Source organism: Stegostoma tigrinum, chromosome 13 (genome assembly GCF_030684315.1).
Source record: "Stegostoma tigrinum isolate sSteTig4 chromosome 13, sSteTig4.hap1, whole genome shotgun sequence".
NCBI lineage: Eukaryota > Metazoa > Chordata > Chondrichthyes > Orectolobiformes > Stegostomatidae > Stegostoma > Stegostoma tigrinum.
In genome coordinates, this window is record NC_081366.1 from 63,658,423 (window position 1) to 63,678,330 (window position 19,908).

The 19,908-nt window shown below is 42.1% G+C and overlaps 1 pseudogene; it reads right to left on the reverse strand.

Moving 5' to 3' along the window:
- Positions 1–4,465: 4,465 nt before the first annotated feature.
- LOC125458455 (E3 ubiquitin/ISG15 ligase TRIM25-like) overlaps positions 4,466–19,908 on the reverse strand; it is a 55,113-nt pseudogene continuing 39,670 nt past the window's right edge.

Sequence of the window (19,908 nt, forward strand, 5' to 3'; positions counted from 1 at the left end):
ACATAAAATAGGTGGAGATGTTGCATTACTGATTAAGGAGAATGCCATAGCTCCAATAAGAAAGGGCATCTTGGAAGGCTCATCAAGTGAGGCAATATGGGGAGAACTCATAGTAAGGAAGATGCAAACACCATGATGGTGCTGTATTACAGATCTCCCAAAGGCCAGCAGATGATAGAGAGACAGACATGCAAGCAGAGCAAGGAAAGATGTAAAAACAACTGGGCTGCAGTGGTGAGTGATTTTACCTTTCTCAATATTAACTGGGATTCCCGTAGTGCCAGCGGCTTAGATGGAGTTAAATTTGTTATATATCCAAGCGGTTTTATTGAAAGAATAAATAGATGGTCCAACTAGGGAAGGGGCCAGTGAAGACTTTATATATTAGGGAATGAATCTGTCTAGGTGATCAAAGTTTCAGCAGGGGATCATTCTGGGAATAAACGATCATCATTCCATAAGTTTTAACATAGTTATGGATAAGGATATGACTGGTCCATGGGTGAAAGTGCAAAACTGGGAGAAGGCTATTTACAAGAGTATTGGGCAAGAGTCATAGAGTCATAGAGGAATACAACGTGGAATCAGGCCTTTGAGCCCAAACTGGCCCCATGCAGTCAATGGTGCTTACTCGGCTAGTTCCCATTACCTGCATTTGATCCATATCCCTCTAAATCCTTCCCATCCATGTATCTGTCAAAATGTTTTTTAAATGTTGTTATTGTACCTGCCTCAAATGCTCTCTCACAGCCCATTCCATATACCCACCACTTTTTAGTGACAAAATTGCCCCCTCAGATCCTTAAATCTTTCTTCTCTCACCTTAGACCTATGTCCTCCATTTTTAAATCCCCATTCTGGGAAAACGACTTTTTTTTTACACCTCATGAATTTTTTATGCTTCAATAACGTCTACTCACATTCTCCTATGTTCCAAGGAAAGAAGTCCAACCGGGCCAACTTCTCCCTATAACTCAGGCCTACCAGTCCTGGCAATTTTCTCATAAATCTACTTTGCACACTTTCCAGTAAAACTGTGGCCTCATTCACAGTAACTATAACATAACGTGCTGACTCCTATACTCAATGCCTCAACCGACGAAGGCCAGCATTCTGAAGGCCTTCTTCACCACCCTGTCTACGTGTGACACTGCTTTCAATGAACCATGTACTTGTACTCCTAGGTCCCTCTGTTCTGCAGCACTCTTCGAGTCCATTACTGTATAAGTCCTACGTTTGTTTGACTTTCCAAAGTGAAATACCTCACATTTACGTGCATAGAATTGCATTTGCCAATTCTTAGCCCACTTCTCTGTCTGATCAAGATCCCTCTGTAATTTTGATAACCTTTCTTGCTATCAACAAAATCTCCTAATGTTGTATCATCTAAAAACTTACTTGTACATTCCAGACAATTTATGTAAATCACAAATAACAAAGGTCACAGCACCGACCCCTGTGGCATAGGCCTCCAGTCTGAGAAACAACCTGTGACCATCACCCTCCGTTTCATACTATTGAGCTAATTTTGAATACAATTAGATAGCTCTCTCTGGATCCCATGCAACCTAACCTCCATGACTAGCCTGCCGTGCAGGATCTTGTCAAAGTCTTTACTAAAGTCAGTATAGACAACATGCACTGCGCTACCGTCATCTATCCTCTTGGTTAGCTCTTTGAAAAACTCCAAAAGATTTGTCTGACATGGCTTCCTGCACACAAATCCATGTTTTTACTATCCTTAATCAGACTTTGACTTTCCAAATGTTGATTGATCCTGTCCCTCAGTATCCTGTCCAATAACTTGCCTTTCGCTAATGTCAAACTCACGGGGCTGTAGCTCTCTGGCTTATCTTACTACTTTTCTAAAACAATGGAACAACATGAGCCACTCTCCAGTCTTCCAGAACTTCACCAATGACTAAAGATGAAGCAAAAATCTCTGCAAAGGCCTCTGCAATTTCTCCCCTAGTCTCCCACAACATCCAAGCATGGGCTTGATAAGGCCAAGGAGATTTATCTACGTTAATGAGCCTTAAGGCTGCAGACACTTCTTCTCTGGTAATATGTAAACATCCCCAATTGTTTCCCTTATTCCCTTAGAATCCATGATTCTCCTCGGTAAACATGAATATCTGCGCCATCTCCTGTAGCTCCACACATAGACAACTAGACTGATCTTTAAGAGGGTTTATTCTCTCCCTGGCCACACTCTTACTCTTAATATAGCTATAAAACCTCCTGGGATGATCTTTAACCTTACCTGCCAGATCCATCTCATACCCTCTTCTTGTTCTTCTGATTTTCCTCTTAATTGTGCTCCTACACTTTTTATGGTCATCTAGGGATTGACTTGAGCCCGATAGCTTAAATCCAATGTATTGAATCATAGAGTCCCTACAGTGTGAGAAGAGGCCCTTTGGCCCAACAAGTACACACCAACCCTCAGAGCATCCTACCCAGACCTATCCCCCATAACCATCTAATCTACTCATCCCTGAGCACTATGGGCAACTTTGCATGGCCAAACCACCTAGCCTGCATATCTTTGGACTGTAGGAGGAAACCAGAGCACCCAAAGGAAACCCACACAGACATGGGAAAAATGTGCAAACTCCACACAGACAGTCACCCAAGAGTGGAATTGAACCCGGTTTCTGGGGCTATGAGGCAGCAATGCTAACCACTGAGCCACCATGCCACCCATGCCTTCTTCCTTTTCCTGACCTGAGATCAATATCCCTCGTTAGCCCGAGATCCCTAAACCTGCCAGCTTTTCCCTTCACCCTAACTCTTGGTATTACACTTTTAAAAGCCTTTCATTTGCCAGTTGTTTCTTTTCATCCAAACAGGCTCACCCAATAAACCTCTGCTAGATCCTGCCTCATGGCCCCAAAATTGGCCCTGCTCCAGATCAGCACCTTAAAGCGTGGACCCGTTCTATCTTTTCCCATAACTATGTTAAAACGAAGAGAATTTTGGTGACTGGATCCAAAGTGCTCTTCGACTGACACTTCAGTCACTTTCCCTACTTCGTTTCCTAAGAGGAAGTCCAATGTTGCAACGTCCCTTGTAGGGCCCTCTACATATTGACTTAGGAAACTTTCTTTGACATATTTGACAAATTCCACCCTGTCTGGGCCTTCTACACTCAGTCGATACAGGGAAAATTAAAATCTCCAACTCATACGTCTCTATTATTCCTACAGGTATCAGCAATCTCTCTACACATTGGCTCCTCTAATACCCACTGGCTATTTGGTGGTCTATTAGATGTCCCAGCGTAGTGACCATCACCTTCTTGTCTCTACGTTCTAATCATATGGCCTTATATGATGACGTCTTAAGAATATCCCCTCTAAGCATTGTTGTTATGGCCTCCCTTATAAAAAGTGCAACACCCCCGCCTCACTTACTTATACTTCTGTCATGTCTGCAGCTTCTGATGGAGAAATTCTGTTGGAGGAATTGTAGAAATTATATTGAAGGTGGCTGTTGAGGATAAATCCAGATCTGACATGTGGGAGTCTTAATGTCCAGTTGATTGAATTCAGGACCAGTAGGTTCCTCTGAGGATAAAAGGTCAGATGGCAAGGTTGGGGAAGCACCAGGGACCCGTGTTCGATTCCACCCTTGGGCAACTGTCTGTGTGGAGTTTGCACATTCTTCTGGGTTTCCTCCCACAGTCCAAAGATGTGCAGGTTAGGCAGATTGGCCATGCTAAATTGCCATAGCGTTCAGGGATGTGCAAATTAGGTGAATTATAAGGGGATGGGTCTGGGTGGGAATGCTCCAAGGGTCAGTGTGGACTTGTTGGGCCAAAAGGCCTGCTTCTACTCTGTAGCGATTCTATGATAGGTTGCACCAGTCATTCACTAGTTTTTATTTTCTATTTGGGTTACCCTGCTCACCTGAAAAGGAATAATGCTTTTATATCGACAAGTATAGATTGTTTAAACTTCTCAAACAGATCAGTGATCACTTTCAAATTTAAAGGAATACAAACAAGGTTTATGCAATTTGCTCTCCAAATGAAACATGCTAAACCCCATTATTGTGAAGAGGAATATATGCTGCACCTCGTTTAGGCCCAATGTATACTTTACAAGCTGAGGTATCTGGAACTGGACACAATGCTCTAAGTGTAATCTGACCAGGCTCCATGAAACTGGAGTATCAGTTTTCTCACTTCGTGAATCTATCCACTTTGAGATAAAAGATAACATTTCAGTGCTAGCTTAGCTTGCTTTTTGCATATTAGTTTGAAGATCCTGTCTCACTTTGCTCCCCACAGTCTGCAGCCAAACAGAAATACTCCACCTGTTGAAATCTAAAACAAAGAGTTCTGATGAAAAATCACTGGCTTAAAATAATTTTTTCATTTTATTAATGATACTTTATCACAATTATACAATATTTTATTCTCTCACTCAAGTCATCTATAAATAAAGTAATGAAAGCCAATGAATGTACCAGTTACCATTTATCCCCACACTCCATCTCCAAGCTCATTTCCAAACAATTAAAAATTCTACCTCTAATGCATAGGTTCTACATTTTTTAAAAGTGTTTTGTGCAGCCACCATTTTGAATTTCGTTCAGAGGTCCAAATAAATCAACAACTCTGCCACTCACAGTGATTTCTTCAAAACTTTCAGCTCATAGACGTAACCTACTTTACTGAAGACATAAGGATTCTCTCTCTAATAAGTTTATTAAGTGGTCAGTCACTCAATCTTTAATGACATGACAATTTATAATGATTGACAGACATATCAACACAGATTACACATAAAGGAGTCTCAGCAATCAGGATTAATTTACCAGTTTTAAGGATTTGTCGTAACAACAAAATGCTGGAAACACAGGTTCAGTGAATATGGTTTGAATTGTGTGTAAATGTCTCAGTGAGTCAGTGACCTGGTGAAATGACAACTTCCCAACCTCATAGTCCAATTGGACTTGGATCTTGGGAGATCAGTGCATTCATCATCATGCCAGATGGTGACCGAATCACTGGTAAAATATAAACACTAACAATTACTGCTTTCCCTAAAGCAAGAATACCATCCGACCCTATCAATACTCCCATACACAATCCCCATTCCTTCCCATCACTTTCTTCTTCCCAGGAATGGGATGCTGAGGAGAAGCTCTGGGAAGAAAGAATTTGATAATAATTTTCAAATCTTTCTGGGTGAGATGGATACAGCTGATGTTCTTCAGCAAGAGTTACTGATCTCCGATCATCAGACAAAACCAAGTAGCAGTTTTCTGTCTTTGGATCCAGGCTCAATGAACTTTTTTCTAGAGAGAAGAGAAGAGATTGGTCGGAGTTATTCCACCCAGATCAATGAGTGACAGCTGTAGGGTGGGATTTCAATGTCTTGTAGACTCTGGGAGCCCCATATTATGTCTTAGACTGGAATCTTCTCATTTAAGTAAATGGCCTTCAGTCAGAATTCCTGTTAAAGAGTAATGTGTGGTCCCAAACTGTACATCAGTGTGAACATTGTGAACACCTTCTGTACATTGTGGGTATGAGAGGACGCAGAGCCTGTAGGCAGTAGCTGTTATATGAAATGGGTTCTGTACACAATGTGAAGGGAATGTAGAGTCAACAGACAATGCGTGTTGTAAAACTTGCTGGGGTATTATGCATAGAACAACATACTGTTGGAGTCCTCAGAGACAGTGAGAACAATGAAAATGCTCAGACTGAGAGGTGGATATACAGGTGGACAGAGTGCAAGTCCCAGGTGAAATGGTGAGTTCCAGCAGAAGTTGCACTGTGTATTAGGAAGAATTGATGGAGGAGATGGCACAGTGAATTCTGTTCCTGCTGAGTTTGGAGAATGAAGGTGAATCTCAGGCCCCTGATTAGCACACACAGGGAGCTGATATTAAGTTCAAGGATATTCCCAGCTGTCTGAACACAACTGGCCTGATCTGTTCTCATTCCTTGGATTGGAGAAATACTGCATATTCTTACTGATGATACCCAAAATGTCTGTGTGGTACTTTTCTCATCCATTCAATACCTTCTGGAGGTGTTGAACTATATTGGACAGATTCAGGGTAATCATTGGAACATCTGGCTCTGTGACTTTCTAAGTCTCAGTCATTCTAGAATTGAAGAGGAGAGAATGGTTTGGTAAGTGGGACATTTCAGATCAGAAACACAAAGGGGAACAAGTGATCAGTGCAACGACCTGCAGCCTCCCACCCTTCTAGTGCTTGTACTGACACCCCACAGAAACACATCCAGAAAAAGTCAAAATTCTGGGATTTACAGTCTCCCTCAGTTCACACTGGGCTTTACAGGTCCAGTGGGATCCGGGTTTGCTATCACTTCAGATCAGTTTGTGATTTACAAATCTACCTGTGTTCAGACTCACTGCACTTCCCTGGACCTTCATTTTTCCATTATGCAGAATGATTACCTCAAGGGTCTCCAATGTGCTGTCATAAACCCCAGATCTTCATTGCCGCAACGCCCTCATTGCAATGATGTGATAGCCTCCTGGAGACCTATGATCAGCAACATTCCTTCTCTGACATCCTCATTTTAATCACCCTCCCATTGTTAGAACAGAGAGGGTCATGGCCTAAACATTAGGATCAAGTATCCTGATTCTAACCAGACCTGTTTCCCACCCATTTCAATTTTAACACAAACCTTGGTGATATCATTAAGGTGGTGACTGGAATGTGAACAGAGGTCAGGAGGCCTGCATCATCAGCTGCCTGGAAGCAGATCATAGGCTGGAGGACCTGACAGGCCAAGTTCATCACCAAAGATTAGCTCCTTTTATCACTCCTTGTGGGCCAGGAGGAACAAGAGACTCCTGGGCCTCACAAGGAAGCCTTCCTCCACCCTGAGTCTTTATCCTTCAGCCTTCATTTCCCTACCACAACCTCTCCATGGGGCCTCTGGAGTTTCTGTTTCTCTCTCTGAGTGACAGAGACACACCTATGCATTCCCCACTATCCCCTGTCATTTGTTTCACTCTCATCCCTCCAGTCAAGTGACAATCACCAGCTGAGGAATAGGAATTTGATGAAGATGATTTAAATGTGGTTTAGGCATTCAAATCAACAGGGCTTCTATGTCCCAATCTTGCTGCAATCTTCCCACACCCTCAGTTTGTGATCTGGGCGAGGGATGGACTCAGTGACTGGCAGACAGAGTTGGTGGCAAGGACTGAAAAATAATCGATTTAATTGCCTGAATGTCTAACTGGAGGAAATGTCAGCTCCTTCAATCCTGGATGTGCATAAAATCCAAGATAATGGAGGGTGAAGAAAGGTGGTGGTGAGGCCAAGCTGGGTGTTGTCAATTTACATACATAATATCCCATTTTCCACCCATATTGGCTGTCTGAGCCAATAACCCATTGAATCACAGTGAAATATCACTCAATGTTCCTACAGTGTGTAAGTACGGTATCTGTGAAGGATTCCAAGCTGTGATTCTACTTTCCCTCTGCTCCCAGATACGTGGGAGGGCTCCCTATCAGCTGTAGCTACTGTATGACTGAGAGGAACTTACCTGGAAAGGAGCTGCCTCGAGTTTTGTGAATAAAGAAAGGAGCTAAGTTAAACTAACAAACAAACCAACACACAATGAAACCAAACAGTGAATTTGGAATTGAAGGAAAGTATTCAGCATGAAACTGAGGGTGGGGCTAGTCACAGCAATGAGGAACAATCGCACATTTCACTGCACTCTGATATGGGATAGTACCAAAAATCTGAGGGCAGAAGTCAGGGAGAATCAACAATCTGAGGGCAGGACTCAAGGAGCATCAATAATCTTTAAAACAATTCACCATCTTATCAGACTCACAGAAACCCAGCCTGTTTATTTTAAAGATGTACCTGAATAAAGGAGAGAGGGTCTCTCTGTAACAGACTCTGGGTTTCTCCATCCATTAATTCAATCTGTTCAATACTCTTGTTTAATGCTTCAGAACAGCTTCTAATCTGAGAGACAGCTTGGTCTCCCTCCTCATCGATCACTTTCAGGGTGGATTCTTCATCTTCTTCCAGCTTTCTACTCCATTCAGAGAAGTTCCTTGTTACCTTTCCTTTCATCGCACTGATTTGTGTCTGAAACACAAACTAACTCTCATTTCAAACATTTCTTCTTTCTCACACCTGTTACCCCAAGCATATGGCACATTCCAGGGACAGGACAGTTTGTTTCAATCGCTGCCCCATCACCATTACAGATAGGCAGTGGGGTGTATCCATTGGAAGGGAAAATAGGCTTACCTTGAGTCTAAAACAAAGTGCACTGTATATAGACTGGGGACGGAACTGGCACCATAGTCAATTCATATCTGGAGCGATGGCTGCAGTTTTGGCGCCCAAACCTGGTGAAGGAGATTGAGATGCTGGGGTGGATGGTGACTAGAAAGAAACAGAGTCCGACGAATTTTGGCTCAGGGGATCAGTTCCAAGTGATTGGGAGAATATCATGCTGAGAATGACATGAAGGAGGTGTTTAAAATGATGAAGGGATTATTGGACTCATTCTTTGGATGAGGTATTTGCGAAGAATCAAGATGGTCAGACTAAAAGGCTTGTGGATAAAATCCATAGACACAGTTAGATTAGACATCACGCCTTCTATCTTTGAAACAGGATACAGAGAAACCCTTTCTCAATAAAGTCCCACTTTTCCCTACCTTTATTTTAGCTTCTGATATCTCCAAGTCTTGCTGTTTGATGGAACAATTCTGCTGGACTCCCCGAAGCTTCTTGATTTTTCTCCAATTCTTCCTGGAAAGACACATGAAAAATCAATCCAAAATCAGAAATTTCTGGAAAATCTCAGCAGGTCTGGCAGCATGTGTGGAGAGAAATCAGAGTTAACAATTAGGGTCCAGTGACCTGACTTCGGAACTATTTTATTGGAAAGGAGTCAAAAGCGAGCCCTGTAGGTTTGGGAGGCAATGAGCTTGGAGAGAGTGAAGTGGAGACCACCAAATAAGATTAATGATTACTGTTGACACCCTTGTCAGCAGGCTAAATTACAAAGTCAGGAGGGCATGGAGTGCAGTCAGTTTAGAGAGAGATAGATTGGAATGGGGTACGGGGGCAGAGAAATTGAGATGATCAATGTATATCGAAAGTTCTCAATGAACAGGTTAAGCGCAGGAGAAAGACCAGAGGGAGGGGGTCCAGGTAAGGGAAGAGTGTTGGAACTGGGTGAAGGGGTCTGATGGACAGGGAGAGGTCAGTGTCGAAAGAAAAGGTCATGGAGCCTAAGGCCAAAAATTCATTAAGGTGGGAATGCAAAGGGATAAAACTGAGGTCTTTGCCGAGTACAATCCATTCCACATCAGAGAGCAGAAGATCAGAAGGGATAATGAATAAACGACAAAAGAAAGGGTTTGGAGAGGGAATGGAGTCAGAGGGGAGGGGAGGATAGGAACATTCCAGATGTGTGTGGATATCTCTGTGTTGCTGCATCTTGTGTTTCTTAATGCCTGAAAGAAAAAGATGTTTTGTGTTAGCATGTCGAATAAGCCAGAGGATGAAATGGAATTGGGTGTTAGGGCAGCTCTGACCTTGCATGAGGTGGTGCTGATGGAGAGGTAGGTCGAGAGTGTGCATATGGCAAAACATGGCACTGAATGTGGATCTCAGGATGAGGTGAGGACAGCTATTTGTGGAACACTGAACATCATGGTGATATCTGGGTGCATTCAAAACATGAAGGATGAAACTTAAGTTGGAATAAGTTACACACAAGATGATCAGAAGATTAGATAGGGTGGACAGTGAGAGTCTTTTTCCGAGGATGATGACTTCAGCTTGTACAAGGGGGCATAGCTACAAATTGGGGGGTAATAGATTTAAGACAGATGTCAGAGGCAGGTTCTTTAGTCAGAGAGTGGTAAGGGCGTGGAACACCCTGCCTGCCAATGTAATTAACTCAGCCACATTAGGGGCATTTAAACAGCCCTTGGATAAGCATATGGATGATGATAGGATAGTGTTGGAGGATGGGCTTAGATTAGTTCACAGGTCGGTGCAACATCGAGGGCCGAAGGGCCTGTTCTGTACTTTATTGTTCTATGTTCTATGTTCTATGAATCCACATGGAGTAAGTCTGAGCCAGAGTCATTGAGGAATGTAATGTCGCTGTGGAAATGAGTTTTGGCAAATACTTTTAGGCTGTTATTCCAAAAGATTCATATTGTGGTTTGCCAGGAACTGAACCAGCCACAGAAATACAGGGTCCTCGAGAGAAGGTCAGAGACTATAAAAACTTACCCATGACTCTCCAGAGCCTGTCCACCATGTACAAGGCACAAGTCAGGAGTGTGATGGAGTACTCACAATTTCCCTGGGTGGTTACAGCTTAGCCCACTTAAATGGCACCACATCCACAAACACCCACTCTCTCCATCTATTGTCAGTGGCAGCAGTGTGTACTATCTACAAGATGCACTGCAGAAAATCACCAAAGATCCTTAGTCAACTCCTTCCAAACCCACATATTTAATATTACATTGTTCCAAAATATTGTAGGAACTATACTGCCATGTGTACATTTGTGCACAGAGTACAACATTACACAATACTGCACTTCATCACACTGGCTGATTCCACAGCAAATGGTGGAATGTTAACAGTTACCCTCAAAGTCTTTGTTGCAGAAAGAGTAATTATTTCAAACTCCTGGGATTTACAAGACACAGCACATGTATTTAATGTTAGAAATAGTGTCACTTACCTTAATCACAGCTTGTGCCTGATCCAGGCTCAGTAAAGTGTGCAATTTATGTTTCCCTATAATTGTACAGGAAACACACACACACTCTGCATCCTCTTTACAATAGTACTGTAGCAGTTTCAGATGATCAAGGCAGTGTCTCTCCTTCAGTTCAGCCACAGGCTCAATGAGTGTATAATCTTTGTAGGCCTCTTTCAGTAAATGTGATTTTAAATGTTGAGAGCAAAAAGATGTTTCACATTTCAGCACGTCTTCACAACTGGAATTGGACTACCCATGCAGTATTAACATTTGATATAAACTGAACCAACTTCAGTCTGCATCCTTACAGATCCTGAAGTATTTTCATACAGGATGAGAGAGTAAGACAGTAACAGGAAGTGAAATTATTTTGAACACAGTGTGCTAGGAGTGACGCTGTTTACTTCAGTTTCATGACTCACTATGGCTGAAGTATCAGTTCAGAGTCCAAATCAGAAAAACAAGATTGCAATTTTACAACATGGAGCCAAAGCAGGGCTGCAGTAAACACCTTAGCATGGTTTTTCCCAGAGTGGGGGACTCAATTACTAGGGGTCATGAGTTCAAAGTGAGAGGCAGAAAGTTTAAAGGAGATACGCGCGGAAAGTTCTTTACACAGAGGGTGGTGGGCGCCTGGAACGCGTTGCCAGCAGAGGTGGTAGATGCAGACATGTTAGCATCTTTTAAGATATATTAGGACAGGTACAAGGATGAGCAGGGAGCAAATGGACACAGACCGTTAGAAAATAGATGACAGGTTCGACAGAGGATCTTGATCGGCACAGGCTTGGAGGGCCGAAGGGCCTGTTCCTGTGCTGTAGGTTTCTTTGTTTCTTTGTTTTCTTTGTTTAGTAAGTGCATTAAAACTGGTACCAGGTGGAATTTTTAAAATATATTTTGCTGAAAGGAAGAGGAAAGAGCATTCTGGAATGAAAGGAAAATCAAATAGAAAAAAAAGGAGCAAAGAGTTATGGACATGAAGAATGTCATATCCGCCATGATCGTATTAATGGCAAAGCAGGCTCAATGAGCCAAACAGCCTACTCCAATTTCTATTTCTTATGTTCTTATATGCACAACTGCAGTAGAGGTGACAAGGCTCAGCAAACTGAACATTGAACGTGATCAAACAAACTGAGAAGCAAAAAACCAAACTAATTTTGGATTAAAACCTAAATATGCACAGTCAGAGGATATCACAGTCCAATTATATAGAGTTCTCATTAGCCATACCTCAAGCACTGTGTCCAGTTCTGGTCAGTCCTATGTTGAGTACTGCCCCAGTTCTGGCAGTCCCAACCCAAGCACTTTATCTAGTCCCGTTTCACTTTATCTAGTCCCGGTCAGTCGCATTTCATGTCCCAATCAGTTCTACCTCAAGAATTGCGTCCAGTTCTGGTTAGTCCCACCTTGAGTAGTGTCTAGTTCTGTTCAGTCTTACCTCAAGTACAGTGTGGAATTGTTTATAAAATAGGGACAAACCATTCGGGAGAGATGTTTGGAAGCACTTCTGCGCACAAAGCTATTGAGGTCTGTTTGTTAGCTAAGAGGAAGCCGGACATGGACCTTGCAGCTAAAGGGATCAAGAGGTATGGAGAGAAAGTAACAGTGGAATAGTGAAATAACATTATCAGTCATGATCGTTTTGAATGGTGTTGCTGCTCAAAGGGCCAAATGGCCTACTTTTGCATCTATTTTTTATGTTTCTATGTTCTCTGATGGTTTTGTCCTCTACAATTCTTACTTGCAGTGAGTTACAGGTTCCCACCACCCTCCAGGCGAAAAACTCATTCATCGCCTCACATTTCCTCAAAACCTTCTGCCTCTTATATTAAATCTATGATCCCTGATTATTGATCCCTCCAACAAGGGGAAAAGTTTCTTCCTGTACACATTATCTATGCCCTTCTGTCATGATAGGATTAAAAATGATATCTTTAAACCAGATCATTAAGGCTTAATTGTTAAGTCTTAATTGTTAAGGGTTAATTGGACATGACAAGAGCAATTGAAACAAAGTGGAAGCATAAATGGAAAACAGGCCCAATACAAAAAGAGCCAGTTTTGTCTAAGAAGTGACCGCATGATATCAAACTGCCTGAGAACTGTACTGTTGTGCTGTCACATGGAGCCACATGGAAATATTTTGCTGTAAAATGGAATGTATTGAAAAGTACTGAAAGGGAAGAGGCACATTTTACTTTTATTTTAATATTTTAGTCTGGTTTCCTAATACCTAAGTAACCTGCAATTGGAATTTCATGAGCAGCCTGTAAAATTTTATGATGACGCTCAGGCAATAGTACCATCTGATGGACTATTGTGTATTCCTCTGACTGGTGTTTGAGGTGATCTCCATTTCCTCATTAGTATATTGATTTTTAAATAATAATACTCAGATATTGGTAATGATTCAATTTCAGTTCAGCATAATTCTTTCAATTCCAAATCTTACTGTTGCATTTCTATTAAAGAAAGTGGCCTAAATGTGTAGCCTTATTCTCTCTGACCTTGTCCTTTACAGTTAAATTGTCAAAAGTTGTATTTGATACGTAGAGTCAAACATCACAAAACAGACCACTCAATCCAACTCATCCAAGCCAACCAGATATCCTAAATTAATCTAAATTCCATTTGCTAGCATTTGGCCCATATTCCTCCAAACCCTTCCTATTCACATACCCATCCAAATGCCTTTTAAATATTGTAATCGTAACAGCCTCCACCACTTCCTCTGGCAGTTCATTCCATACACGCACCATCATCTGCATGCCCCTTAGGTCTCTTTTAAACCTTTCCCTTCTCACCTTAAACTTATACCCTCTAGTTTTGGACTCCCCTGTCCTGGGGACAAGACCTTGACTATTCACGCTATTAATGCCCCTCATGATTTAATAACTCTCTAGAAGGTCACACCTCCGTTGTTCCCAGAATAGCCCCAGCCTATTTAGCCTCTTGACATAGCTCAAACCTTCCAACCCTGGCAGCATTCTTGTCAATCTTTTCTCAACCTTTTCAAATTTAACAGCACCCTTCTTGTAGAAAAGAAGACAGAATTGAATGCAGTATTCCAAAATTGGCCTAACCAATATCGTCCACAGCTGGAACATGACCTCCCAACTCACGTACATAATTCACTGACCAATAAAAGCAAGCATACCAAATGTCTTCTTCACTACCTTGTCTACCTGCAATTCTACTTTCAAGTAACTATGAACCTGCACTCCAAGATCCCTTTGTTCAGCAACTCTCCCTAGGACTTTACCATGAAGTGTATAAATCCTGCCCTGATTTGTCCTACCAAAATGTAGTACCCTACAGTGTGGAAACAAGCCCTTCGGCCCAACAAATCCACCTCAGACCATCCCACACCGACCCATCCCCCTCTAGCCCACCTAATCTACGCATCCCGGAACACTATGGGTAATTTAGCATATCCAATCCACCTAACCTGCATATCTTTGGACTGTAGGAGGAAATCAGAGTACCCAGAGGAAACCCACACCGACACGGGGAGAATGTGCAATCTCCCCACAGACAGTTGCCCAAGGGTGGAATCGGACTCTTTTTCTTGTTAATATAACTACCTTTCACTGAAATGTAAGCACAAAATAGTTCAGATATAGTGTTAACAACAAAACAGAAGTCTATTACACAAAATACATAAAGAAAATAGAATAAACCGTATTATTTACATATAACACAATTTGAAAGAATTCAAAACACAGGGTAAATCAATTTCCAATTATTTACAATGACATCAGTCTGCACTGCAAATGTCAAAGAGACCCTCCTGCTCCATCACATCTATAGATTTAACCCAATATTTTGTTCAATACCTGCTCTTTAGGGCTTAATAATGCTTTCCTTGATTAATCACCCAACCAAGCCTACATTTTCTTAATTTCAAGTAACTCCTTCAGATTTCTAGCCAAATACCCTGGTCTGGGTAATATTTGTTCGGAACTAACTCATTTCTCTAGGGTAAATTGCTTTTATATCAGACCCCTACCAAGTCTTTTACAAACTGCCTAAAATCCTTCCAACCTGTGCAATTTCCCTAAGAGAAAAAGATTATTTATTGATTCTGTTAGGTCAAAAATAAGTTAATGCCTTTCCATGTTTTCTTTCTCCAATTATAAAATTCTACAATACAAACAAACAGAGATTAGGCAGAGTGTGCAGTAGTCAGCATTGCTGTGAAGCAGACTGGATGGAGTAGACTGCAAACAGCATCACTATAAAGCAGACTTTGTGGAATGTGCAGCAGTCAGCATTGTTAAGAAGCAAACTGGCAACAGTGTGTAGCAGTCAGCATTGCTAGGAAACAGACTGGGTACAGTGGTAGCAGTCAGCATTGCTGTCAAGCAGACGGGGAGGAGTGTACAATGAGTCAGATTTGCTTGGAAGTAGCCTGGATGAAATTCGACAGTAATCAGTCTGTGAACAGAGCAGTGAACTCAGTATAAAACAGTGCAAAAGGGCAGCAGTGAGCACTTTGTGCTATGGGTGAAGGAATCTCACTACAGTACAGGGTAAGTCTTTCTCAAGGGTTAGTACAGTTTGCTCATCTTCTGGTTCGTATAAAGAGTTCTGATGATGTGTAAGTTGGGGATGCTATTTGTTAGAGAGTAATAACTATTTTTTTGGTAGCTAAATAAACTTTAGCTGGTAATCAAACAGCCAATAGAGGGTTAGTCATGTCAGTTGGTGTAGTTTTGTGTTCCGCCTGCAAGCTATAGTCAATCATGGACGCTGAGAACACCCCTAATAATTACATTGCAGAAAGGGTATCCAGCTTCAGCTGCTTACTGAACAAATGGATCAGCTTGAGCAGCAGTTGGGGATGCTAAGGAGTACACAAATAGTGGAGAGTGTCGTAGAAAGAAGATATAGAAATGTGGTCACACCCAAGGTACAGGAAGATAGATGGGTGTTGGCTAGATGGGGCATTCAATGGAGGAGTACCCTGCAACTGTTCCCTGTCAAACAGGTATTCCATTTTGGATACTGATGAAGAGGTTGGCCATTGAGTGACAGCAGCAGGAATAGTTGGAGGAGTGGCATCATAGTTGACCCTGCTGTACAAAGGGAAGGGAAAAAGCACACTAGAATAATAGTAATTAGAAATTCAATAGTCAGTAGGCACTTCTGTGGCCATGAGAGATTCCAGGATTGTATGTTACCTTCCTGCTGCCAGAGCTATGGATGTTTCTGAGTGCGTACAGGGCAAGCTGAAATGGGGGGATAAACAAACAGAAGTCATTGTCCGTATAGGCATAAATGACATAGGTATGAAGAATGACAAGGTCCTGCAATGACAATTCAGGGACATAGGTAGTAAACTTAAAAGCAGGACCTCCAGCATAGTAATCTCAGGATTACTCCCTGTGCCAAGAGCTACTGAGGCTAGGAACAGAGACAGGGTAAAATTGAAGGATATGGAGGGTAGTGAGATTAGTGTGGTGCATGCAAATAAGCGAGGACATTTTGTGATAAGAAAGAAGTGGTGTTGGATCTCTTGAAGAGCATTAAAGTGGAAAAGTCCCCAACGCCCAATGATATCGGTGCCAGGTTATTGAGACAGGCAAAAGAGGAGTTTGCTGGGGCCTTGAACAAGATCTTTGTGTCTTTGCTTGCCACTGGAGAGGTCCTAGAGGACGAGCAAGTAGCCAATGTTGTTTGTCTGTTCAAGAAGAGAAATAGGGATAATCCAGAAAACTATAGACTGGTGAGTCTCACATTGTTGGTTAGGAAGCTATCGGAGAGAATTCTTAGGGAGTGGACTTTCATGCCGTTGAAAAGGCATGGCTTAATTGAGGACAGTCAACATGAGAGGGTGCAGAAGTTGTTTATCAGGATGCTGCCTGGATTAGGGAAGGCTAGAGAAACTTGGGTTGTTTTCTCTGGAGTGGGGGAGACTTGATAGAAGTCTACAAAATTATGAGATTTATAAATAGGGTTCATGATCAGAATCTTTCTGCCAGTGTTAAAATACCTAATACTGGGGGGCATGCATTTAAGGTGAGAGGGAGAAAGTTCAAAGGAGATGTGAAGGGAAAATTCTTTACACAGAGAATGGTAGGAGTCTGGAATGTGCTGCCTGAATGGTGGTGAAGGCAGATATGATAGGGACATTTAAGGAACTTTTAGCTAAGCACATGAATATGCTAGGAAGGGAAGGATATAGGTCAAGGTCTGGCAGAAGGAATTTTTTACTTTTGCATCAGGTTCGGCGTGACATTGTGGGCTGAAGAGTCTGTTCCTGACCTGTATGGTTCTATGTTCTATGAACACATGGCTAAAGACCTGGTGGAGGGAGGAGATCTTCAGGTATGTGGATCATTGGAATGTCTTCCAGGGAAGGTGGAGCATGTACAAGTAGGACATGTTGCGTCTAAATTAGAGAGGCAACAAAATCCTGGCAGAAGAATTCTAAACTACCACTTGGGAGGGTTTAAACTAGTGTGGTGGGAGGTGGGAACCAGAGCAGCAGGTCAGTATCAAGACTGGGGAAGAGCTTGATTTTATGGCAAATATGGCCGTGATGAAACAGATTCAGAAGGAGGTTGCTGAACTCAACAGAACTGGAGGCTTGAATTGTATTCAGCTCAATACAAGAAGTATAACAGGTAAGATGGATAAACCTAGAGCCTGGATTAATGTATGTAATTATGATATTGCTGCTATCACAGAGACATGATTGAAACAGGAACAGGATTGGCAGCATTATTTTCCAGAATATTTATGTTTTAGAAAAGACAGATGAGGTAGTAGAAGAGGTGGGGGAGTTGCATCCCTGGTTAGAGAGCATGTCGCAGCTGTGTTGAGGAAGAGGTAACAAGGTGTAGAGCTGAATGATCACATCAGGCCAAGCAAAATCAGATGAGCAAGAAAGCTTGATGTTTTGGGTTTTTATTTCAGGTCAGCTTTCCTGCTCCTCTGATGCTGCTTGGCCTGCTGTGTTTATCCAGCTCTATAACCTGTTATCTCAAATTCTCCAGCATCAGCTGTTTCTACTATCTGTGTTGAGGAAGGATACCTTGGAGGGATCCTGCAGTGAAACATTATGGTAGAGCTCAGGAATAGAAATAGTGCAATCACAATGCTGGAATTATACCACTGAGCTCCCAGCTGCCAGTAAGAAATAGTGGGAGAGATATATAGTCAGCTTCTGGAGTGATGTGAAAATAACAGGGTTGTTTGGTGGATAATTTTAACTTCCCCCGTATTGACTGGGACTCCCTTAGTGCTAAGGATTTGGATGGTGTGTCCAGGAAGGCTTTTTGAAATGATATTTGGATAGTCCAATGAGGGACGGGGCCATACTGGACCTGGAATTGGGAAATGAGCCTGGCCAGGTGATCAAAGTTTCAGGCTTTTCGGGAATAGTGACCATAATTCTATAAGTTTTCAGACATTTATGGATAAGGACAAGTGTGGAGCTAGGATGAAGGTGTTAAATTGGAGGAAGGCCAACCACAACGAATTAAGCAAGTTTTGAAGAATGTGGGTTAGGAATGGCTGTTTGAGGGTAAATCCACATCGGACATGTAGGAGTCTTTTAAAAACCAGTTGATTAGATTGTAAGCCAGGATTGTTCCTATGAAAATGAAGAACAGGAATGTCAAGATTAGGGAACTATGGATGACAGGGGAAATTATCAGCTTAGTCATAAAAAAGGAAGCAAACCTAAGATTTAGGCAATGAAAAGCAGATGAAATCCTTGAAGAATACAGAGAAAGTAGAAAGGAGCTCGAAGGAGAGGTTCGACAGGCTAAAAGGAGCTATGAAATGCCTTTGGCCAGCAGGGTTCAGCAGAATCCCAAGGCATTTTAAACATACATTAAGAATAAAAGGATAACAAATGAAAAAAATAGGCCTGCTCAAGGAAAAATTATGCAAGTAGCCAAACAAAATGCATGAGATCCTGAATGAGCACTCTACATTGGTATTCATCAAAGAGAGGGATGTGAGGGAAGTTGAGGTTAGGGAAAGGTGTGTGAATACTCTTGGGCAGGTCAACATAATGAAGCAGGAAGTGTTGAGTGTGTCGAAATACCTTAAGTTAGACAAGTGACCCAGGCCAGACAGGATCTATCCCAGGATAGCATAGGAGACAAAGGAGGAAATAGCTAGGACCTTAATAAATATCTTTGCATCTTTCAGAGATAGTAAGAACTGCAGATGCTGGAGTCAGAGACAAAACAGTGAGGAGCTGGAGGAACATAGCAGGCCAGTCAGCGACAAGGGAGCAGAAATGTTGACATTTTGTGTTGGGAGTTCTACACTGTATTATCTTTGCTTCATTTTCGGCCTTAAGTGAGGTTTCAGGGGACTGGATAATAGCTAATGTTGTTCCGTTGTTTAAGATGGGAAACATAGATAATCCAGGCCGGTGAACCTGATGTCAGTGGTGGGGAAGTTGTTGCTGAAGATACTAAGAGACAGGATGTATTCACATTTGGAAGCAAATAGGCTTGTTAGTGATAGGCAGCATGGGTTTTTGTGGGGAAGGTTATGTCTGGCCAATTGATTGAATTTTTTGAGCAGGTGACAAGAATGCTTGGTGAGTGAAGGATAGTGGATATTGTCTACACAGACTTCAGAAAGGCATTTGATAAGACACCTCATGGCAGGCAGATATGGAAGGTAGAGTATCATGGGCTCCAAGATGAGCTGGTTAGATGTATACAAAACTGAGTTCAACATAGAGGATAGAAGGCAGCAGTGGAAAGGTGCTTTTCGGAATGGAGATCAGTAACTAGTTGGACTCCATAGGAATCAGTGCTGGGGCCATTGTTGGTTGTAACATATATAAATGATTTGGAGGAAAATGTAGGTGGTCTGATTAGTAAGTTTGTGGAAGACTTGCAAGTAATGAAGAAGCAATATATAGATAGTTGCAGAGTTAGGCAGAGAAGTGGCAGATGGAGTTTAATGCAGACAAATGTGAGGTGATGCATTTTGGAAGGTCAAATTCAGGTGTGAATTATACAACAAATGGTAGAACTCTTTAGAAAGTTGACATACAGAGGGATCTGGGCATACAGATCCCTAAATCGCTGAATGTGGCAACACAGGTGGATAAGGTGATCACAAAGGCACACACCACACTGGCCTTCACTCACTGAGGT